Source organism: Balaenoptera acutorostrata, chromosome 1 (genome assembly GCF_949987535.1).
Source record: "Balaenoptera acutorostrata chromosome 1, mBalAcu1.1, whole genome shotgun sequence".
In the NCBI taxonomy this organism is placed as follows: Eukaryota; Metazoa; Chordata; class Mammalia; order Artiodactyla; family Balaenopteridae; genus Balaenoptera; species Balaenoptera acutorostrata.
Genome location: NC_080064.1, coordinates 177,467,227 through 177,492,673, shown reverse-complemented (window position 1 = coordinate 177,492,673; position 25,447 = coordinate 177,467,227). Strand labels below are relative to the sequence as shown.

Genomic DNA, 25,447 nt, shown 5'->3' with positions numbered 1-25,447 from the left:
TGCTTTCATAGACTATAACTTATTCTTAGTATCAGACTGAATTTCCATTAAACTTTATTGCACTTACATGGACTCTTCTGTCATGCTTTAATAGAATTAAAACATTGATTTAATTGGGTCTCTGTGAAAGCTTCTTTTAGCATTAATAATTCCATTTATTCCATAGGGTTATTAGTTTTGGATAACTTGTATGGCTTCATTCAGATTTGAACTAGAATATGAATAAATATTATTTAAAAATTAAGTAAGTGTGAGTAAAAGCAAATTTTAAAATGTACTTATAGGATTCTGAGGATTTTTAAAATATTTGATTCAAAAGAGTGAGTAAAATGTTACCATTTAATATGTATTGCTATAGCGTTATCTATAAAAATATTTTGCCTGAGAAATTTAACACGTGTTGCATGGTTTCGTCCTTTTGTCTAACTTCTGAGCCTCTGTTATGTGCTCTGTGAAACTCCAGAGATACTAAGATTTAAGTTTTATTTCCTGCCCTCAAATATTTCAGTTTCCTTCTATCTGGAAAGAATACCAAGCATCCACTTATAATTACTAGCAATTACTTTTTTAAAACCTGCTACATGAGAGGAAGATATTGCAAATCTATTCAGCTTATACATAATGGCCTCTTTTATTAAACCTTAACTCTTTTTAGAACTTTCTAAAATGTATTCCAGCTTATAAGAGGACCAGGAAAGAGAATATAATAGGTTCACTGTATATCCATTTCCACTCCTAGAAAAACCAGTTTGAAATGTTTGGGGGGAGGGGGTGTTCGGTAGTTCTTGATTGTTTAAACAATTTAATCTCTAAGATAGATATAGAGTCATGGGGGTGTCTGGAGTTGATTCAAGGTTAATTATGGAAGGTTTTGACCTCAGTATTTTTCACAGCACCAAGCATGTAACTAACGTATTGCAGGTACTTCATAAATGCTTATTGAATCAGTGACTGAATAAATAAGGATTGATTCAAAAAATAGTGAAAATTTATTGGCAGAAAAGGAGAGCCTTCTAGCGGAGGAAGAACAGAAGTGGCAAGAATTGTGAAAGGGTTTGCTAGGTTGGACAAGAGATGAGGTCAGAATAAATGAGGAATCTAATTTATAGAGGGGCTAACATTAAACTGAGTAGCTTTAGTAAGAGAGCTCTAGGTATTACATGAATGTCTGCTATGAGGAGAATTCGTTTGATTAACTCTGTAGGATACAGTAAAAAGGGAAACAAGCTAGAACAGTGGTTCTCAAAGTTGGTTCCTCAACTAGCAGCTTCAGCCTCATCTGGGAGCTTGTTAGAAATGTAAATTCCAGGGCCCTGACATGGAAGCAACCTAAGGGTCCATCATCAGATGAATGGATAAAGAAGATGTGGCACATATATACAATGGAATATTACTCAGCCATAAAAAGGAACGAAACTGAGTTATTTGTAGTGAGGTGGATGGAGTTAGAGTCTGTCATACAGAGTGAAGTAAGTCAGAAAGAGAAAAACAAATACAGTATGCTAACACATATATATGGAATCTAAGGGGGGAAAAAAAAAAGGTCATGAAGAACCTAGTGGCAAGACGGGAATAAAGACACAGACCTACTAGAGAATGGACTTGAGGATATGGGGAGGGGGAAGGGTAAGCTGTGACAAAGTGAGAGAGTGGCATGGACATATATACACTACTAAACGTAAAATAGATAGCTAGTGGGAAGCAACCGCATAGCACAGGGAGATTAGCTCGGTGTTTTGCGACCACCTAGAGGGGTGGGATAGGGAGGGTGGGAGGGAGGGAGATGCAAGAGGGAAGAGATATGGGGACATATGTATATGTATAACTGATTCACTTTGTTATAAAGTAGAAACTAACACACCATTGTAAAGCAATTATACTCCAATAAAGATGTTAAAAAAAAAAAAAAAATCCAGGGCCCTAGCCCGAAACTCCTAAATTGGGATCTGGTGAGGAGTTGGGAAGGGTAAGACCCAGCAACCTGTGTTTTAATGGGCCTTCCAGGAAATTCTGGCATCAGCAGGCTCATCAGGTAACAGGTAACAGCCATGAGATTAGGGATTCTATAAAAGAGATGATCACTAAGGTAACTTCCAACTGTAAACTGAACGATATAAAGATTTGATGATTTAGTGTAGTTGTGCAGAAATTATTAATCATTGAATGTACAGAGTTTTAAACAAAATAGAGATGTTTGTACTTTGGTGCCGTAACCTCAGGCTTTCAGCTTTGCTGGTGGAAGGACACTTATCAGTTTAGCCAGAAGTAACTGGAGACTTATTTGTAAAGTATAATGTCAATTTTTTGTGTTATGGTGGGAACAAAACTAGCTCAAAACAGAACAATACACTTCCATTTGCTGTGTTTATTCTCCTGGAAGGTAAAATTATAAATCAAAGAGGTTCTGTGATGGACAGAGAATTAAATCAAAAGCAATTGGCTATTCTTAAGCATTATTTCTTTTGAAATCAATAACCTAATGAATTTACTTTCTCCATTCCAAGAATATTTCAGTGTAAAATAAATTGAAGCCTTTTCCAAAATCAAAGACCATTTTCTCTTGGCCAGTGCTAAAGACCCTTGATGGATTTTTTTATTCTTTGATCTTTTCTTTTTCTTTCTTTCTTCCCCTCTTTTTTTTTTTTCTTTTTTTTCTTTTTGAGAATTTCTGGGGATTATAACTCTCTTTTTTGTGATTATTGTAGTACACTTTGTAAATGTATTGTATCCTGTTGCTTCATGATGTGCTTTGGAATACCCTCTATTCTTCCTTGCAGTATATACCTCCTACAAAAATGCTTCTTGGGATGGGTTACTTCTGAGAATGACATGTGCTAAATTAAAAAGGGATTTGGATTGATTCATGTTAATTTCAGTTTCTGATTCAGGATACATTTTTCTTAAAATTATATCACCAGTAATACATTGTATGTAGAGAACAAAGGGATTCAGGAAGAGAGAGATCAGGCACTGTGGTGAGTGTTTTATACCAATGAACTCACTCATTGTCTTAAAATTATAACCCTTTCAAGCTCGTTATGAATTACACAAGCAGTTATCACATTCATGTGGTTGACATGCACAGTATGGTTATTTTTAATCAGGGCAAAGAACACATATATGCCACTGTGATTGTTTATGAATGTGTTAATGCTCTTTTATTGTGATTCAAGATTCCATCGACATGTTTTCGTATATGCACATTTACTTGCACTTTTTGTGTGCAAGTTACTTATCTAGAATTATTCTGTATTTGGCACCGCACTGGGCACTCAGGTTCAGACAAGAGACACAGGAGAGTTCTGGTCAGGATTGCTCCAAAGGTCTTGTTTCAGCACCATCCTCCACATGGCAATGACGGAAAATAAAAGAGAAAGCGAAAATGACATAGCTGACTCAGAATCAAAGCAAACATCTCAGACGACCAGAAAGTGATCAGAAATAGAAAGTTGTAGGTAGGACTGGAATTGTGAGCCTGCCAAGCTCCTGGCCAGAAGCAGAAAGTTGCTGCACTGCTCCTTGGGAGGTGGGGAACGGAGCCCGGCTCATTGCTTAAAGAAAGGAATGGAGTGAGGAGAACCCTTCCTCCAGCCTGATTCCCATTATTGTGACGGGAGGCTAAAAAGTTGCCAGCTCTGCCAACTTTGGGGGACCATAGTGTTACTGAAAGCTGTGAGCCAAAGAGAGAAAGTAGGATAAAAACCCAGTTTAGCGACCAGAAACTGAGTCATTTTGTCTGCTGGTTCCGTAATATCCCTAATATCACCATAGAGCTGAAGTTTTACAATATTATTATCTGGACTGTTATAGAGCTAAGAATTTGTACAAAATCCAGCTGGGAGAGGGAGCAAGTGCGAGCAACTACAAAAACAATTGTCAGAAGACGGGAAGAAAGAAAAACCAGGTTAAAACAAAATAAAAAATACTCCCATTAAAAAATGAGCCTGCAAACCTAATTGCCAAAAGAACATGTTTAAAAAAACTCCCCTACCTGCCAAAGAAAAAAAAAATTAGAACATGAATTCACTACTATGCAACTTTGACCAAGGTTGTAAAATAAGTATATTTGGGATGCTCAAAGAGCAGAGGAGATAATATCTTAAATTTTCCCGAATTGATGAAAGCCATGAGTCATCAAATCAAAAGTGCACCCAGGTACTTAACAGGATAAATAAAGGTAAATCCACACCTAGAAACAATGTAGTAGAACTACATCAAACAAAAGAGAAAATATGAAAACAATTGGGAGAAAAAGGCTTTACTTAAAGGAATTACAGTTAAACCTATACTAGACTTCTCATTGGCAACATAGATGCCAGAAGACAGTGAACTAATAACTTCAAAGTTCTGAGAAAAAAATAATGGTATATAGAATTTTGTGCTCTGCTAAACTATTATTCCAGGATGAGAGCAAAATTAAGAACATTTCAAATATACGAGTGTTAAACCATAAACCTAACCTCCCCAGAAGAAATACTAACTAAAAGGTACACTCAACAAGAAGAAAAGCTATCCCAGAGGGGAGGTGCGGGCAAAAATACAAAATAATACTGAAATTGATTAAATTTCAGAGGTGTAAGAATCTTTTCTTGTCTTTGAGAATGTGTGAACATGATATGTTAAACAAGAACATTAATTACTCCAACTACAAAAATATATGCTCTTCAGACACTAAATATTCAATACATGGTATAGAAACTAGTTGTTTTGGTAATCAAGAGAGAGAATGATCTCTGTGAGGCACAGCAGTCTAAAAAGAGAAAAGGAAATTTACCTGTACCTTGAAGAAATAGGTAGGATTCTGCTTTGTCCATCTCGTGGAGACTGAGTAGTGAGAGAGAAGGAACAATGTGAGCAAATTGTATGTAGGTGATGAAGTTCAAGACTCATTTTGAGGATAGTTTGGCTGGGCTTGAGGATTTATGTAAGAGAGTGATTGGGAAGGTTCTTCTGAACCTTTTGGAACCCTTCTGGCAGGCATGGGAGTATCTCTGTATTGAGAGAAATGGGATGGCATCGTTTTTTAAAAGTTGACTTTTTCTAGGTAAAATCTAGTATTTGTATTCTATAAATGAGCAATATACATTTCTTTAAGGTTTAAGAGTATTCGATTTAGGGGCTTCCTTTTTTTTTTTTTTTTTTTTGGTAAATTCTATTTTCTCAAGTTGTGTTTTCTTTTTTCCTGATGATTAGTTTAGAGCATTTGAAAGCCTCCATCTCTTTATGTTATTTTAGCTTACAGTTAAACCTATTTTTCACTTTGTTCATAGTTGATCTTTAGACTGAATAAATGCTGATTAGGCATTAGTATAAAGTAAGGATATCATAGTATTGGAGAATATCTTCTCTAAACCAAAGCCTCTTGCTGTTTGCAATTTGAATTGTCTAGGAGACAAAGGTATCTTTGCAACAAAGGGACTGGGAGAATGGATTTACTTTGTTTCAAGTGTAAGTCTGTGTAGAGCAAAGTTAAGGAACTCTTAAAAGGAAAGGTGCCAATATCCCGTGCCTTTTAATTTCTTTTGCAGATGGAAGAGATCATTTTACTGAGGGAGTGAGGTGGTGGGGGCCAACTCAAGAAGTAGCAAGGAGTGGGTGCATGCTGGCAGGCGGCAACCAGCGCTCGTATGACCCTTGTCCGTAGGCCAGAGGAGGCTGACTCCTGTTTCTGGAAGTCCAGTGGTCAGCTATTTTTCATAAACTCTTACTAATGTGCTTTAACCAAGTACCTGTGTGTACAGCATTATAATGAATGATATGGGGTTCGAAGAAAAAAATCAGTTGGAATTTCAAGAAGAACCACAGTGTGCAAGAGTGCTTAGTCATACCTTTGCAGTAACTGTAGAGACGTGTAATGTTGCAGTTTTCTTCATTTGTGTTTCTTTTCTCCTACTAAATTGTTTTAAAAGCCCAGATTACTAATCTGTAATCTGTGTTAGATTACAGCATAAAACATCTAATTTTTCTTCCGCCTTATCTCTTTTCAGTGTTATATTTTGTCCTCTCCCCTCAGTTTCCTACTTCCCCCTCAGACTGCCTCAGTTTCTGCCTTGCTTCTTTTCTTCCCCATTATTTGATGTGTGTGTCTTAAATTTATCACACTGATACTCCGGCTGTTTTCCATTTCCCATGTTCCCTTTACCATCTGCCTTCTGTGGCTCCTCTCCTTACTCTCTCCTCTTCTATCCCTATTGGCTTTCGTTTCCTCATATGCTGAACTCTTTTTCTACAAGCGATTTCTCAATGATAGGGGGTTGACTCATGTATTCATCAAATTGTTCCTTTTAACTTTAATTTATTCTCCGAGCTTATTAGGCAGCAGAAAATAAAAGGTAACCACACTCTATTCATAAGCTTCAGTAAACTTTTGTTGAACTTATTTGGTTATTTGAGGTTTCACTAAAGAACATGAGCTAGAAAAACAGCAGCGTGATAGGGAAGTGCTTTCAAGTCTGAGTATTGACATATGATGTAGTGGGAGCAAGAATGAAGTATAGCTGCCATATGCAGTGATGTGATCTTGGGATATGAGGCAATGTGCAGGACTCTCAACCCACAGGACCAGATTTTTATAGCAGGAATGCGAAAAGCAAAAACAAAACTGTACTTTAAAAAACTTCGAACTATACTTCACAGTTTTAGAATAAAATAAAAAATAGTGACTGGCACGTAGTACATTAAGATTTATTCCGATGTTGTAAAAAGTATTGCCCCCCACCTCCCTTTCTCTTTGGTTCTTGGTCACTTGTATTCTCCTAAAAAGTTTAGCTATGAAAGACCTAGAAGTGAAATATAAAATTAAGACTGAATCATTTTATAAAATATGAAAGAATTAAGCAAATAAATTAATGGATTAAATTTATTTTTCATGGATCAGATAATTTGCTTTCACATATTAAAATATTAGCTTGTATGTTTCAAAAAAGAGTGGAGATGTTAAATTAGACCCATATTATCCAAAATATGAACTTCCACGTTAGAGAGTTTATTTGAAAAAGAAGTTGGTTTACAGCATATTAAAACTACTTGAACTATATTCCTTTATGTGCTTAGCACAAGATTTTACCCGAGATAGTCTTCCTTTTCCTATTTTCCTCTCCTTTTATTAAAAAATCTTTTGTCTTAAAAAAAGTCGCAAGATGTTAGCATTAAACATTTAGTAAAAGAGTAGATAGGAATATAAAAATGAAATAGAAATCTCTTCTTAGCATTCATCTTTGTGATAACTTTTATGAAATATGGGATTCAAACACTCCTTGTTTCTGTATAATTGGTACACTCCAGAGCCAAGTAGGGATAACTTATTTTATTCCCCGATTTGTACTTAAAAGTGAGAGTATTTTATTTAAAAAAAAAAAAAGATTTTAAACAAAAAATAGGTATGGTCTGCTTGTATAATTAATACTGTTATATGTTTCTCTTACCCACGCCAGTATACTCTGATGCCAGGTGATCCAAAGGAAATCATTAAAATCTTCGGGCTGTTATAAAATTCCTTGCTCCTCTATTTGAAGTTAGTTTTGATCAAAGGGACAGGAATTTAATTTTTTAAAAGGAACTTTTTAAAAAATAAAAACTCTTTTAGGGAGACTTGTGCAAGCCCACAATTGAACCTTCCAAGTATACTAGTACCAGAATCCAGAAATAAATGTGTTACTGTATACATACTTAATTGCCTTTCAAAATATATTATACCAATGGGATATTAGTTTTATGCTTTGAAGTTGGGATCAGAAAAAAAATTTTTTTCTTGTGACATGGTGAGGCCTGTACATTATTACTAATTTGGATTCAAATTTTCTTTGGACCAGTTCAAGGGGCTTTGCCCTCAGAGACAAGATGACATGGACACCAGGACCTTACCTCCTTTTTCAATCTTCTCACCTCCCCGTTTTTTTCACTTACCCTCTTGAAAAGGATACAGAGTTATTTATCACTGTGAGAATAAGCACCCTCAATACTGTCCCCCTCTTAGGAGATATAATGAGAGATCTTGTAAAATTTAGTCTTCAACGGTGTCAAAAAGGGTAATGAAGTTAAGATCACAGTAGCAAAGACTGAGTATCTCTCATATACTCCTGGCTTTATAAAATCTGAGTTCAGCTGTAGCTGTCCTGGACACTGTGTTTGAGTACCAGTTGTCAGTGTGTATCAACAGTAGCCATCATTGCAAATATAATCCGAGACTAAGAAAAGCAGTTATTTCCAAAAGTTAGGTTTCTTTGATCTAAGTAAATGGTACATTTTAGCTTTATGCAAGATTAGGGATCATTTTAGAGATTTGTGACAGTTCTATTTGTTTCTATATAGGGCATCTGAGCTGGATCCTTCATGCTGGGTTTGACTTCTTGCAAAGCCAGCAGGGTGTGGATGCATATTACTAAGGCATTCCACTTGGCAGAGAAAGGAATGAACACTGCATTGCCCAATATCCCATAGGGATGGCAAGGGGGAGTGCATAATGTTCCTTCGCTGTGACTGAGGGCTGTGTTAATGGTGTACTATGTAAGGGAATGTGGCTTGAAGATATTAAGTAGAGCACATACTCAGGAATTCTTCATCGTTGACTGAGACATCCAGGAAAGCAAAGACTGTTGGGTGACCAAACAAGGCAGACGCCTTAATTTAGGAATAAAACAAAGAACTAACTAGTTCTAATTCTTCAACCCCTCAATTTTTTCATCCTTCATTCTCCTTTAGTATAAGGCACTTTCAGTGATAAACCTTTGTGAAGTCTAAATACTGGATAATAACATTGTGATGAGTATCTCTTCTCTGTTTCTTTTTAAGGCAGAGGTTGTGTGTATGTATGATACAATGACCTGCTTAATAAATAAGTACTTTCTTGATGCCAGTAATCATGTAAGCTTATTTTGTTGTTGTTGCTTTGTATTCAGAGTAACGGAATTCCCATCTCCTTTGGTGTTTCTTTGCAAAGGCAGTGCTTGAACCAGTGCTTGTTACATATTTATTGTGGTAATTTTCAATATACAACTGGGCTGTGAGTTTTGCTATAAAGGAATAAAAATGTTTGAATTCACTTTAAGTATTTTCTCCCTACATTTTTGTCAAAAGTCTCGTGATCTTAGGTTATTTTAGTGCCTGGAACAGGTTAACAAAGAAAGTTGTGAAATTTTCTTCTCTAAAGATGTTTAAGGTTAAGGACGCCTCAACTGGCTGCTGCAGGTTTTATGTAGCCCCAGATATAGTATCTTGAGCCTTTTGGGGATGCCAGAATCTAGTAGTACAGGGGTCCCCAAGCCCCGGGCATGGATTGGTATTGGTCCGTGGCCTGGTAGGAACTGGGCCGCACAGCAGGAGGTGAGTGGCAGGCCAGCAAGGGAAGCTTCATCTGTATTTACAGCCGCTCCCCATTGCTTGCATTACCGCCTGAGCTCCACCTCCTGTCAGATCAGTGGCGGCATTAGATTCTGATAGGAGCATGAACCCTACAGTGAACTGCACATGCGAGGGATCTAGGTTGCGCATTCCTTATGAGAATCTAATGCCTGATGATCTGAGGTGGAGCTGAGGCAGTGATGCTAGCGCTGGGGAGCAGCTGCAAATACAGATTATCATTAGCAGAGAGGTTTGACTGCACAGAGACCATAATAATAAATCAGTTGCTTGCAGACTCATATCAAAACCCTATCAATGAGTGGCAAGTGACAATTAAGCTGCATCTGGTGGCAGGCTTTATAGTGGCAAGTGAGTTGATGTACTTCAATTGTACAGCTGCATCTGGTGGCAGGCTTAAAGTCAGAATCTGACACTTATTTTAGTCCGTGCATGGCCTGCCCATTATTTGATTTACCACTTCTGTCCGTGCCTCTTTCCTGCACTGCACACTTGTCTCAGTCACAGTTTTGGTAAGCCCACAAGCTTACCCTAGCCAAAATGAGTAAAAAACACATGTCGCTGGGGAGCTTCTTTGCAAAGGCGGAAAGACCCAATGATGAGACAGCAGAAGACTCTGAGACTGCCAACCAAAAGAAAGCTGTATGTAAAAGAAAATACCAAGAGTCCTACTTATATTGCAGGTTCATTGCAACAGGTGATTCACATTCTCCAAGCCGGCTTTGTGTAATATGTGGCGACTGGCTAGCCAACGAAGCCATGAAAGCTTCAAAACTGCTTTGCCACATGGAGACCAATCACCCTGCATTAAAAGACAAGCTTTTGGAGTTTTTCAAAAGAAAAATTCATGAACACGAAGACAGAAGCAATTACTGAAGGCCACCACTTCATCAAATGTGTCTGCACTGAGAGCATCATTCTTAGTGGCTAACCGCATTGCTAAAGCTAAGAAGCCCTTTACTATTGGTGAAGAGTTGATCCCGCCTGCTGCTAGGGACTTCTGTTGTGAACTTTTAAGGGAGGCTGCAGTTCAAAAGGTGGCACATGTTCCTCTTTTGGCTAGCACCATAACTAGACGACTTGATGAAATAGCAGAGGATACTGAGGCACAATTGTTAGAGAGGATTAATGAGTCACCGTGGTGTGCAATCCAGGTTGACGAGTCTACCGATGTTGACAACAAGGCAACAATACTCGCTTTTGTGCAATATATTTTTCAGGAGAATGTGCGTGAGGATATGTTATGTGCACTTTTGTTGCCAACCAGCACCACAGCTGCAGAACTATTCAAGTCTCTGAATGATTACATATCAGGAAAACGGAACTGGTCATTTTGTGTCGGTATATGCATGGACGGAGCGGCTGCCATGACTGGACGGCTTTCTGGTTTCACTACTCGGGTCAAAGAGGTCGCTTCTGAATGTGGGTCTACGCACTGTGTCATCCATAGAGAAATGCTGGCTAGCCGAAAAATGTCACCTGAACTTAACAACGTTTTGCAGGATGTGATTAAAATTATCATCCACGTTAAAGTATACGCCCTTAACCCACGTCTGTTCGCACAGCTCTGTGAGGAGATGGACGCAGAGCACACACGTCTTCTCTTATACACAGAAGTGAGATGGCTTTCTAAAGGTAGACCACTGGCCAGAGTTTTTGAGTTACGAGAGACACTCTAGAGATTTCTTTTAGCAAAACAGTCACCACTGGCAGCACAATTTAGTGACACAATGGATTGCAAAACTTGCTTACTTGTGTGACATACTCAACCTGCTCAAGGAACTCAATCTGTCACTTCAGGGGAGAACAACTGTGTTCAAGTCGGCAGATAAAGTGGCTGCATTTGAAGCCGAACTGGAATTATGGGGTGATGAGTGAACACTGGGATTTTTGACATGTTTCAATCATTAGCAGAGATTTTGAAAGAGACTGAGCCAGGGCCTTCTTTCTCCCAGCTGGTGCATGGTCACCTATCTCAGCTTTCAGAAGAGTTTGAGCATTACTTCTCAACCACAAAAGACCCCCGAACTGGGAAGGAATGGATCCGCGACCCATTTGTGAATAAGCCAGGTGAATCGACTTTGTCCGCGCTAGAAGAGGATCAACTGCTTGAGATCGCAAATGACGGTGGCCTTAAAAGTATGTTTGAGACAACTTCAGATCTCCATACGTTCTGGATTAAAGTCAAGGAGGGATAGCCTGAGATTGACACAAAAGCACTGAAAAGCCTGCTTCCATTTTCAACATCCTGTCTTTGTGAAGCAGGATTTTCTGCAGTGACAGCAACCGAAACGAGATTACAGAGTAGAGTGAACATAAGGTATCACTGTCTCCATCACTCAGGTATCACTGTCTCCCATCACCCCCAGATGGGACCATCTAGTTGCAGGAAAACAAGCTCAGGGCTCCCACTGATTCTGCATTATGGTGAGTTGTATAATTATTTCATCACATATTACAATGTAATAATAATAGAAATAAAGTGCATGAGAAATGTAATGCACTTGAATCATCCCGAAACCATCCCCCCGCAACCCTGCGTCTGTGGAAAAATTGTCTTCCACGAAACCAGTGCCTGGTGCCAAAAAGGTTGGGGACCGCCGTAGTAGTACATGTCACAGCACACCCATGGTGGCTTGGTATGGGCATCGGACATCTTCCCTGTTGTGTCCACACTTCCCAACACTGGAGCTGGAGCATTTACCAGTACATACCGAGGTCTATTCTGGCTGGCAGCCCAGAAAGGTATGGTAATGACCACCCAGAGCTTGCTTAGACTTTCAGCATTGGGGGTTTGCAATGAATGTGCCAAAGATGCCTTGTTCCTGAGGACCACCAATCGTTGTGATGATTTTTGTTTCAATGGTTTTGAAGTGGCATTTGTCATGCTATTAAGTTAATATGTTAAATATGTTAAGATAAACTTTTACTAGGTTAGGAAGAGAGGGAATATTTCCTAACCCATTCTATGAGGCAAGCAGTATTCTAATACCAAAACCAGACAAAGAATTACAAAAAGAAAACTACAGACCAATATCTCTTGTTAACATAGGTGAAAAAAAAAACTCAACAAATTATTAGCGAATTAAATCCAATAATGTATGAAGAGAATTACAGTTGACCCTTGAACAACATGGGGATTAAGGGACCCAACTCCCTGTGCAGTTGAGAATCCATGTCTGACTTTTGACTTCCTCCAAACTTAACTACCGTTAAGCCTACTGTTTACCGGAAGCCTTACTGATAACATAAAAAGTCAATTAACACTTATTTTGTATGTTGTTTGTGCTATATACATATTCTTACAATAAAGTAAGCTAGAGAAAAGAAAATGTTATTAAGAAAAATCATAAGAAAGAGAAAATACATTTTAAGTACGGTACTGTATTCATTGATGCTGAGAGTTTGCATTGTCTGTTTACAGGATGAATTATCTGTCAGTACGTACATCAATATTTTCTTATATGATACAAAACACTGTAGATGTTATACATGTTACTAACACTAGACATCAAAAATAAAAGATAATGTGGAAAAAAAGATAACCTTTACTGTCCATAGTAACTAATCTTAGTTTCTAATGCACCCCATTTATAAATGTATTCTTTCAGCCAGGCCTATATTTTGAGTCTGACAACACTGCCATGTTGGGATACTTTGGTCTTCTAGTATATATCTCATATTCTTATATTCTGATAGAAATAAATATCCTTACTCCCTTCCCGTTTGTTACTGCATTATTTCTTATCTATTTACAGCCATCTCACAAAATTTTATTTCATATAAACATATGAAATATGTAGCCAGACATAGCATGTGTTTCATAATTTTGAACTGCTTGAACTTTTGAATAACTAATGAGTGTGTTTTCAACATATAAAGCAACTCCCGCCACTTTTATGAAATATCTAACCCTAATAAACGTCTTCAGTCTTAGAGTTCGGGTAGCTTAAGGTTCTTTCCTTGCCAAACATAATATTACCACATGTTATAAAAAGTATAAATAAATAAAATAGGATTAGAATTTTCATTTACTTTCATCCATACAACTTCATTTTATATCAGAGAATGTGATGTGTCATAGTGTTACTTAACCTAAGCCTTTAGCAGTGACGACAGGTGTTTGTACGCAAGTGACACATATATTTTCCTATAAAGTCTGACTTTTGGAAAATTAACTTGCGTGTATTTTTATTTCATGACATAAGTAAAGTAAGTGTAAGTTTCTCCATAAATATTAGAAGTCTAACTTACAGAAAATTTCAATTTATTGGTCATAATCCTTCTTAACATATGCTGTGATACCACATTCATTTAGATTCATTTAAGGTTTGGTAACAATGCAGCTGAAACCATGAAAATAATGTTCTAATTAGATGAGAGTTAAGACACACTAGTCTTCATTCTAGGAGTATATTTCATGCTAGGAGCATCTATTGTAAAAGTAAAATATCTTACTTTGAAATCCTATACTGCAAACCAAAAATATTTTGGAACCTCTCCAGAGCCCATGGCTGCACTGTGCTTTGCTTTTAAATCATCATGTGTCACGAGATTATATTCTTAGATGATCTATAGTCTAGTTATTTTGCTATGGCTGAAATGATCCAGCTTGTTTTTGATATAAAACTATCAAATCTGAGCCTCCTCTCCTCCTCTAAAATATAAAACATTCTTCATACTTTGTGTGGGAGAAAGGCTCTCGCGCAGCGTGCTGTTTACGCTGCTCATGTCAAGACAAGATGTTCACCAGAATACCAACGTGAAACCTATAATAAACTAACTTGCTTGAGTTATTTTTCACATTTAAAAAGTTCTTTTTAGTAGCAATTTTTTTGTTAGGTCAGGAGAGCTGAAATTTTTGCCTGTTGCTTTGTATTGCACAGTAAGACTTTTTTCCTTCACAGAAAAGAGACTACTTTTTCTCTGAAAGTTACTAACCTCTGTGCTTTTTGCTTAAAATATATATCCCAACTTCTGATCTTCATTAAAATTTTTGGTAGCGATAAGTGAATTTCATTCTGGATGACCAAAATGCTTTCGGGATTATTGAAAAAATGCATATGGTTACCTAGTTTTTAATCAAACCAAGCAAAGGAGGTAATGAATAAAAATTAAGATTTCCCAGATTCACTTGTTTACAAGGCATGTTATCACAGAAATCATATTTGCTACAATAAGATCAATTGGCAATTAAACAGAAAGTCTATTGTCTATTAAATTGAATGGCTCACTGTGGGGAAAAACTCATTTAATTTCGTTGCTTAAAAATATTTTTGCTCATGCCAAGGAAAATTCTACCTTAGAAACAAAACAAAAAGAAATTTAAAAAACTGCCCAGGAAGAAGCTGGCATATTAGTTTCCAGAGTGACCTCTACTGGTTTGGAGAAAAGGGTGAAAAGCCAATTCCTGACATCTCTTAGTATTCTGCAGAAATTTAATATTCAGAATTTAAAAACAGAGAAAAGAGACTTCCCTGGTGGTCCAGTGGTAAAGAATCCACCTTCCAGTGCAGGGGATGTGGGTTCCATCCCTGGTCAGGGATCTAAGATCCCACATGCCGTGGGGCAACTAAGCCCACGTGCCACAGCTACTGAGCTCGCGCGCCTCAGCTGGAGCCTGCACGCCACAAACTACAGAGCCCACGCGCCCTGGAGCCGTCGCGCCACAACTAGAGAGAGAAAGCCCATGTACCACAACTAGAGGGCCTGCAACGAAGACCCTGTGTGCCGCAGCTAAGACCCGACACAGCCAAAAATAAACAAATAAATAAATAATAAATTTTAAAAAATAAAAGCAGAGAAAAGTACAACATATTGCAGTCATACTTAAAATATATTGAATCTTGGCTGTTGTTTCTTTCCTACAACCATAGTGGAAATGGTACTTAAGGCCCATTTAAATCAGCAGGAAAATAGGATTTTGTGTATTGAATTTTATTTTGCAGACTACATTCCAAAACTACATTTATTCTGTTTAATAAAGGGTATAGGTAATAGTAACAAATTGTAAAAAATCATTTTTTCAGTAAGTATTTGTCAAGTACCTACCAGGTACTAGATCTTCCTAAGGGATATAAAAATGATAATAAAAGAGCTTGTGCTGTAAGGTGTAGATTAAGAGGGTAAGAGAAGTATACAAATGACCATGATAAAAAAAATTAACACCTACTAAGTGCCATAAGAGAGCTCTCAGGGTCAATAACTTAGGAAAGGATGAAAGAATTCCTGGCTTAGGCAATCAGAGAAGGCTTCATGGAAGATACGCTGTTTGTCATGTGTTGTAAAGAATGGATGGGATGATGGCAGCTGGAAATGTGAACAAAGACCATTGCAAGTGGAAGGAAGAGCATAAGCCCTGAGGGGTTGTGTGCAAGCTTGTTTGGAGTAAAGCAAATTCTATTTGGCAAGGGGACTGAGTAGGAAGGGAAAGGGCCCAGATATTGGAGGGTCTTGCGTGCCGGCTAAGTAAGATGTTTAAACTTTACTTAGTGGCATGGAGGAACCATTAGTGTTTTCTGGACTGAGGAGCAGCTTGGTCAGATCTATCTGTTATGATGATGAATCTGGAAGCTCTGTGTTGCTTAGATTGGAATTTTAGGGGACCATAGATTAGGTCACATCTAGTAGGCTATTGCAGTAATTCCAGGGAATAGTACATAGAAAGTGGGATAGGGAATGGAAAGGAAGGGAGGATTTATGTAACAATGGCTAGGTCTTGAGAACAAATAAATAAGGGTACATGGTGGTGTAAAGGTCAAAGGTGCAGATCAGGTGTTCAATAAATAAATATTTTAAGTTAAAATTTGGGGGCTTAAGTGACTGTGTAAATAGAAATAGGAAAATCAAGAAGTTGTTTGAACATGATAAGATAGTTTGTATTGTACTTGATTGAGTTTGAGCTGCTGGCAGGACATATATATTGAAATGTCCTTAGAAAGCAAAAGTGGCAAAAGTGGAACTTAGAAAAAAGGTTGAATGTGATGACATAGGCAGCAAGTATAGAGCAGAAAGGACAAAGGACAGAGCCTTGGACATTGCCTAAGATTTAGAATAAGAGAATTCAGAGGATCTGCCAAGAAAATGGGATAGAGGTTAAAGAGGTAGAGAGTGTTAGAATAATGGAAACTGAGCAAGGAGAAAAGAGATTGCCAGTGGGGATGGGAAATGAAGAAATGTAAAGAAAATGAATATTGGGACTTCCCTGGTGGTCCAATGGGTAAGACTCTGTGCTCCCAGTGCAGGGGGCCCAGGTTTGATCCCTGGCAAGGGAACTAGATCCCGCATGCCACAACTAAGAAGCCCACATGCTGCAACTAAAAGATCCCGCATGCCACAACGAAGATCCCGTGTGCCACGACTAAGAAGTCCGCATGCCGAAACTAAAGATCCTGCATGCCACAACGAAGATCCCCTGTGCTGCAACTAAAATCTGGTGCAGCCAAAATAAATAAATAAAATAAATAATAAATAAATATTAAAAAAAAGAAAAAGAAAATGAGTATTGAGAAAGGACCACTAAATTTTGTTTTTGAAGGAACAGTTGTATTAGATGGTGAGTAAGATTGTTAGAAGTTAAGGAATGAGAGGAGGTGAGGCTTGAGTATTGCCTGGCAGTGAAAGGAAAGGAAAAAATAGCCCTGAACACTAGCAGGCCAAGAGAAGGATTACTTGTTTAGGCTGGGGGAAAAGGAAACATTTTTTCTAAGGAAATAATGAAGGAGCTAGCAAAGAGGAAGAGTTGTAGATGGACTTGGGGAGGGCAGGTGAGACAGGCTAAAGAAACATGGCAGTGATCTGGAGCATGTAGACCTAGGGGAGCGCTGTCCGATGAAACTTTGCAGTGATGGGCAAAGTTTTCTCTTTGCTCTGTCCAGTGCAGTAGCCACGAGCCACATGTAGCTGTTGAGCAATTGAAATGCGGCTAGTGCAACCTGAGTGCAAAATTTTAACTGCATTTAATTTTAATTACTTTAAATATAAGTAGTCCCATGTGGCTAGTGGCTACCTTATTGGGTAGCACACACCTAGTGTGTAAGTAGTTAATTTAGGAAAGAGGCGTGGACATTGTGAGAGATAAGGGATGAGTTCCAGAAAAAGTTTGGGGTATAGATGGTAATATTTGCAGGCACTCATGGTCAAAGAGTTTCATTCTTTTTTCATAAAATAGATAGCATTTTTCACAGAGAGGGTTGAGGTGGGGAGCATGGGAAAGATTTCCAGCAGTCCCTGTGGGGATTTCAGTGAAGAATCTGTGATAGATGAGACGAATCTCAGTAGCTCGGAGAACCCTCCAGAGGTGAGAGTCTGCATTTGGTTTAGGTCTCCGCTTCCCTCTCTGGTGACTTTTTTCAGTAACATTCGCAAACCTTGGAGGAAAAAAAAAAGAGTGGGAGAGCAAGTTTAGGGGAGACCTTTGAAAGGCTGGCACAGTAAAAGGCTTCTAAAGTAAATAAATGCTGACTATCAGATCTGTATGAAGAAAGTGCAAAGCAAGGAAAACTAGAAGAGGATACGGTTAAGGACTCCAGGGCTGGAGGTTACTATGAGGGTGAAGAGCAGATTCTTTAGCTGTCAGACTGTGGAAGATAAGCAAGGTGATAACATTTTCATTTGTAAGAATTGTAGCTTTTGGAGGTGGAGTTTTCAACAGGAAATGAGATTTTAAAAGAAGTGATAAGATTTTAAAATGTAAATTCAGGTGAGAGGAATATGTAAGACTGACGCACATATTTCCACCTTGATGGAAAGGAATTTTAGCATCACAGTTATTTTGTTTCTGCTCCAGTTTGCTTGCATTATGGTCTTTGCTCCAAACTCGCTGACTCAACTTTGAGTGTATAGTTTTTTTCTTAATCCAAATTTGAATAGTAAAACTGGGATTCGTTTTATCCATTTGAGTGGTATCCAAATTCATAAAAACTGAAATCAGAGTCGAGAGGGACCTGTGAGATTATTTCATCTAATGTATGGACTTTGTAAGTAGGAGGCCCGAACTTCTGGATTAAGTGACTAGTTCAAGGTTACAGAGCTAGTGAGTGGCAGAGCTGAGACTGCACTTTAGGACTCCACTGATTTCCCAGTTCTGGCTCTGACTTGAGCAACATAATAATGTTCTGGGCTGAAGTCTTAAGCGCGTACCTAACAATCTGTACTCTAGAAACACTAAAACACAGTGTAGAATATTATCTGAAGAACTTTCCTGTCATTACTTTTCTGAACTTGTACTTTCGAATGACAAAGCTATTGACTTGACCCTACTGAAGTAAAAATCTTGCTGAAGCAGAACTCTACCATCTACCTTAGACCACGGTTTATTCCTTCGTAACTGTTTTGACATTTAACTCACACACACACAAAGATTAATAGATGGGACTTCTAAATGTCAATAAATATAACAACATCTAGAATCACATTTTGGACTGAGTTCAGATGTGAAAGAGTTTAATGAACCAGCAGGTGTTTTTTTCACGTTTTAAAAAGTACTAACTGTTGTGCCTCTCTGGCCAGCTCTTGTCTCTCTGTCCCTCTCCTGTAACCTTTCCGTGTTCCTAGTAATGAAGAAAGATACCTAAGTAATGTGATCCAAGAAAAAAAGGGATACTGTTTTCAGAGAACCTTAGAACTTTGTAAGGTTATTAGCATTTTCTTTTTCACTTTAATATGTTGAGAAACGTACAAAGAGATTGGAAATAATCCTGATTATTATCTACAGAATAATAATGGATTCCATGTGACAATACCAGAAGTGTACTTTAAATTGCATTGTAATTGTACTTTAACATAGACCCTTTTTTTTTTTAATTTTATTTATTTATTTATTTATTTATTTATTTATGGCCGTGTTGGGTCTTCGTTTCTGTGCGAGGGCTTTCTCTAGTTGCGGCAAGTGGGGGCCACTCTTCATCGCGGTGCGCGGGCCTCTCATTATCGCGTCCTCTCTTGTTGCGGAGCACAGACTCCAGATGCGCAGGCTCAGCAATTGTGGCTCACGGGCCCAGTCGCTCCGCGGCATGTGGGATCTTCCCAGACCAGGGCTCGAACCCGTGTCCCCTGCATTGGCAGGCAGATTCTCAACCACTGCGCCACCAGGGAAGCCCCGACCCATTTTTAAATAAGTGATTAAATGTACAAATCAGTACCTTTGCTAAAAATGGAAATAAGAATTTACATGTTTATGAGTTGAGTTCAGGTCTTTGGTTTCTGTGACATCTTAACTAATTTAAGAGGTTTCTTGAAATAATTTATGGGATCCACAACTCTAGAACCTTTGTTTACATCTCTTGCAGTAACACGCACAATGAAATGGGATTAGCTGTTTTAATAAACTAAACCAAAGTACTATTCAGATGATCAAAGAATGTTAAAAATACCTTCATTTTCATTTAAATTCCGTAATTCCTTTTGGGGGATTTTTAGGTACTACAGCATTTGGCATACATATGGCATGAAACCAGCATACCCTAAGATTTCAGGGACTGACTCTTTCAATATATTTACTTGAGTAAATACTTCTCCTTTTCCCTCCCTCCCTCCCTGTCTTTTTCATCCCCAAGACTGGCTCTTTTCTAGGTAAATTTAGAAGATACAGAGATGAAAGTTACCTTTCCTACCCTCTAGAAGTTCATACACTGTCTTTAATACACTGGTTCTCAAAATGTGGGTTTCAGACCAGCAGAGTCAGCATTACCTGGGGACATGCAGAAAAGCAAATTCTCCGGCCCCATCCCAGACCTCAGAATCAGAATCTTTGCGGATGAGACACAGCAATCTGCCTCCTCCCAAACCTTCTAGGAGATTCTGATGCACACTCAAATTTGAGAACCATTGGGCTAATGGCTAGAATATTATACCTTCCTTATTTTCCTATCAAGATAGAATCCACATACCATAAAATGCACCATTTTAAAGTGTACAGTTCAGTGGGTTTTACTGTATTCACAAAGCTATGCAACCATGATCACTATCTAATTCTAGAACATTTTTATCACCCCAAAAGAAACTCCAAATCTATTAGCAGTCACTCCCTGTCCTCTGTCTCCATCCCCCAACCCCTGGCATCCACTAATCTACTTTCTATCTCTATGGATTTGACTATTCTGGATATTTCATGTAAATGGAATCATACAGTATGTGACCTTTTGTGTCTGGCTTTCACTTAGCATAGTGTTTTCAAGGTCCATCCATGTTGTAACATGTATCAGTGCTTTATTCCTTCTTATAGCTGGATAATATTCCATTGTATGTGTGTACCACATTTTGCTCATCCATGCATCATTTGATGGACATTTGAGTTGATTCCTTGGTTGTGAATAATGCTGCTATGAACATTCGTTACAAGATTTTTATGAACATACGTTTTCAATTCTCTTGGGTATATATATATATAGTTGATTCCCCTCATTTGCAGTAGTTACATTCTTTAAAGTCTCTGCAAACACTGAATTAGTGAATACTGAGTCATTGCTCTGCAGGGAAATACAGGGTTAGGTTCCTTCAAGACTCTGGTCACATTTTTGACATACAGTCAATACATGACCTTGCTTTGTGTGTGTTTCTGTTTAAAGATACCTTATCTAATATATGCTGTTGATTCATTAACATTGAACTCACATCCAACAGCACCATTAACTCATACCTAAGTAAACTTATCTAACACATGTATTTTCTCTGTAAGGAACATCACAGCCTTCTTGAGCTTAGGAACACTAGACAGCACTGCACATGACACTTTAGGGCCATTTTAAACAGTGAAATTGCCAACAAAAGCACAAAAATGTGAAAAACATGGCACCAAAATAGACTGCAAAAGGAACACTTGTTTTCAGTGTGAGAACTGAAACAAGAAGGCAGTGTGTCACCTTGTTCAACCTCACCTGGGAACATGTTTGTTGGAAGACTCAAATTTTCCCCTACTCTGTGTATGTAGATGTCTGAAGGACTGAGAAACACCGTGAGGATTATTTTGGGATCACAAATTTTAACATGTAGGCAAATATGCAAATACGGAATCCACAAATAATGAGGATCAAGTGTACCTGGAGTGAAATTGCTGTGTCATATGGTAACTCTATGTTTAATTTTCTGAGGGACCGCTGGACCATTTTCCACAGTGGCTATACCATTTTACGTTCCCACCAGCAGTGTATGATGTTCCAGTTCTTCCATATCCTTGCCAACATTTGTTCCCTCCCTCCCTTCCTTCCTCTTTCTTCTTTTGATTATAGCTATCCTAGTGGATGTCAAGTAGTCTTTCATTGTGGTTTTAATTTGCACTCCTTAATAACTAGTGATGTTGAACATCTTTTTTATGTGCGTATTAGCCATTTGGATATTTTCTTTAGAAAAATCTCTATTCCAAAACTTTGCCTATTTTTAAATTAGATTGTCTTTTTATTGCTGATTTGTAAGTTTTTTATATTTTATGGTTACTAGCCTTTTAGTTATGTGGTTTGCAAATATTTTCTCCCATTCTGTAGGTTTTCTTTTCACTTTCTTGATGATGTTTTTTTGATGTACATAAGTTTTTTATTTTGATGAAGCCCAATTTTACCTAATTTTTCTTTGATCACTCGTGTTATCTTCTTTAATTTTGAAATTACTATCAGTACAGCCTGTTAAAAGAGTTGTTTATATGTTTTTATTAGAGAAGTCATGAAAAGTTAGATTTCATGGATGCAGTAAATTATCACTTATTTGCCAATGGATGTCATGTGTAAATTTAAAGCATTTGTTTGCAGGTTTTTGTAAGGTTTTTATGTTGTTGTGGCTGTGAAATTTTAAATACTGGCATCAATAGGACCACAAATTTATAAAAAAGCAGTGTCAAATTCACATAACTGTTTCTGTTTAGGAAAATTGAAGAGAAACACTTACAACTGCTTTAAATAATACTTTCCTTTTTAATAGAGAAGACTCTGCCTCTTTTAAAAATTATGAACTTTCTGCCTTAAAAGCAGACTCTCAAGAGCCATTTGTGAAAGAACACAAGAATCCCCGGAACTTGGAAATAAACACGGATTGGTGTTTATTTGTGTTAGTTTAAATGCAGTAGCCCTATGTGTCAGAAAACTGAATCTGTAACACTTAAGTTAGCCTAAGCAAGCAAATAATATCAGCTAGCACGGCTTTAATCTACTAAGTAACTTTAAATCCAAAAGATCAAAGGAAGTTATAACTAAAAACAGTCCTTCGTGCAATTTCCCTGTAGAAGCAGGAAAAGGCTAGAAATTACATGTCACCTTCATATCCTGGCTTGCTGACCTTGGGCTCAGATCAAGCCCCTCTGTATGCCAGCTGTTACCATTATTGAGACCTTGCCCCCAGGGGTTAAGTAGGAGAAAAACTCTCCTGTCCTATAGGAGAGCAAACACGGAAAGTTCCAGCCCCGAACGAACATGCTTAATGCAAAGCAATCTGCATGTGCTTGTCATTCCGTCTGTCCCGCCGCTCCGAGGAACTACCCCTGAGACTCCCTGGTCGCTCTCTGTGTGCTCTGTTCCTGCGGCCAGTTTCGGCTGTGGCTACTGCAATCACTTGCAGACCAAACTGAACCAGGGACGTTTCTTCTTTTAACATAAAGGTAATACATTTACTCATGCTTCTGTGAATGTGTTATTTGGGGAGAATCTATTTAAAAACTGAACTTTGCTGTGTGCTTCTTGGATCGAATTTAAAATTCCAGCTCACAGTTTTTTTTCAGTGTAAGCTTTGAACGGCATCTGAATGCATTAAAATCTTACGAAGTTTTTTTGAATGATAGTCTAGCACAGTAAGGTAAGTTGTTTCTTAAGGTTTATTCAAATGTGCTATTTTTATGAAGTTGGGAAGAAACCTTAGATTTCAAGTTGTTTAGCTGTTTCACGATTTGAGATTCTTCTTTAACCACTATCTAGATCAGAAGTTGGGAAATACGTGCTTCTCTCATTGCCAGTTGGTAGAAAAATAGATGTAGAATTGTAGCAATCACTTTAACCGCTTTTGTGAATTAAATAGTGTAAGAAAATAGTAAAATATTAACATCTTCCAACTTATAAAAAGAGAAGTTGCATGAAGATATACACTTGCGAGCCAAACTTCCACAGCAAGTTTAATTTTTATCAATGTTCATTTTAAATACACATCTTGCTATACACCCTCAAGTTGTTTTTGAAGTGATTAAACGTTTTGTGCATTGTATTCATTTTAATGGTGGCAATGATAACTACATTATAATTGGATTTACTACATAAAGTAGAAATCAGAATGCATTTGCCATATTTACTTTTGCTTAAAATTAGAATGGATAATTTATATGTGACTAGTAGAAAATTTCAAACTAGTTTAACTTGTGAAATATTTGTATGTTTTGTAGTAAAATGTAAAATTTTTTAAAACCAAGTGGATAAAAATTTGGCAAAAACTGAGGTATTTCATGCAAATCATTGACTGACCATAAATGACTTTCTTCTTCGGGGATAATGCAAGAAATAGAGAGCATACTTTACAATTTGCTAAAATTTTCTTTAACAGGTATTCCTGTTGAAAGGAAAAGAATGAATATGTACTTTTTACCCACAAGAGGGTTATTTTAGATGATAATTTATAATTTAAGAAAACTCCAATTCCCTTTGATGGCTGGGAAGTCACTAAACTATGTAAATAAACTCTAGAGTGTTCCACTGGTAGTGGCTTTACTACTTCCCATGGTTTTAATGTCTGCTGACATATTTCTACTTTTTAAAATGTTAAATAGTCTTGGCATTATTTTTAAAAAATTATATCTCTTAATAAACTATCTTAGGATGCTTTCTTTGCCAAATCTTAAATATTGGAATATTTTATTGGATGATTATACTTCATTTGTCAGTTTTTGTTTTAGTATACAAAGGCAAGGCAGAGTATTTTTTATGTCTCTTCCATGCTTCATATAGCTTACATCTTAGACGTGAAATATAGAGTTGTGAGCATGAACTATTTGCATTGATTATGAAAAAATATGTAATGTTTTAAGTGTCTGAAATGAATGACCTACAAAGCAGTTTAGTAAATACATGTAACCTTGCCTCAGTCTGGGAAATAATATATATTATAAAATGGTTTCATTCAACATTTTAATCTAATCCCAGTTGTCTTTTTAGTTTGTATTGAACCACTCAATGCTTTTTTGGCAACTGGGGAAATCTGCTTTTCAGTGTCTGCTGTGTACCAATTCTTTACCTTTCATTCTAACTACTTTCATTTCTGGGATTGGATCAGAGCACCCTCAACAGTTCAACTCTTATAACTCTTATAGCTCAGTATGGTGATTGACAGCCTTGACACGCTGACTGTATGAACATTTCCGATTTTTCAAAAATTACAATTCTTCATCACATCCTAACGGGAAATAAAACGGTGTTTAGGATCAAGACAAATGAACTGCTTAACTTCTCAGCCTTTTGGAAAAAATATAGAACAAAGCAACTAAATATATGAGAAAAGCAAGACTTGGGGAAGAGGGTGGCTCTTTGGTCTCTCTCTCTTAATTTCTATTCTTTTATCATTTTAATCACTATTCAACAGGCTCACTTATTTCAGGCTCGCATATTAGATTCGAAGAAAACTATTCACAAGGAGCACAGTAGGTGCTTCTTATATGCTGTCTAAATAAGGACATTCACCTATTTAACTGGAAAATGCAACTTAATTACCTTTGTGAGCAAACAAGAATCCCCCTTGAACAATGTAGATGGAATTTCAGTTCACCTAATGTATGCAAGAAAGCAAACAGCAGAATGCACAAGCATTTATAATGATAATTTAAGTAAGGAATAGAAAAAGATTTATAAAAGGTGTACCCAGACTCTTGCTAAGAGTTACTTTGCTGATCCAATTCAAATATTTGATGTTTTTCTAAGCTGAAAGTAAATCTCAGCGTCCTTTAAGTAAAAGGATGTCTTCAATTGTCTCATACAAATACCTTGAGATATGTTTCCCAAGTTGCTCAGAAGACTGAAGGATACCCCTGAGACTTGATTTGCTGGACTCTGCAGGGGAGAACGCATTTGGGGAGCTGCTCTAGGAAATTTGATTTGCTACTTCTCAAACTTCACAAAACAGCAGGGAGTGG

At 37.5% G+C, this 25,447-nt stretch overlaps 1 protein-coding gene across 4 annotated transcripts in view; it reads left to right on the top strand.

Moving 5' to 3' along the window:
- The window catches only part of DISP1 (dispatched RND transporter family member 1), a 209,480-nt gene that overhangs the window by 121,481 nt on the left and 62,552 nt on the right, over positions 1-25,447 (top strand). The window contains exon 1 of one of the 4 annotated variants that reach the window (XM_007172039.2): positions 22,686-22,939. The exons of the other annotated variants lie outside the window; for them this stretch is intronic. The gene's annotated coding sequence lies outside the window, so the exon portion shown is untranslated. Of the gene's footprint in view, positions 1-22,685; positions 22,940-25,447 lie in introns of those variants that run through there. 4 annotated transcript variants of the gene reach the window in all.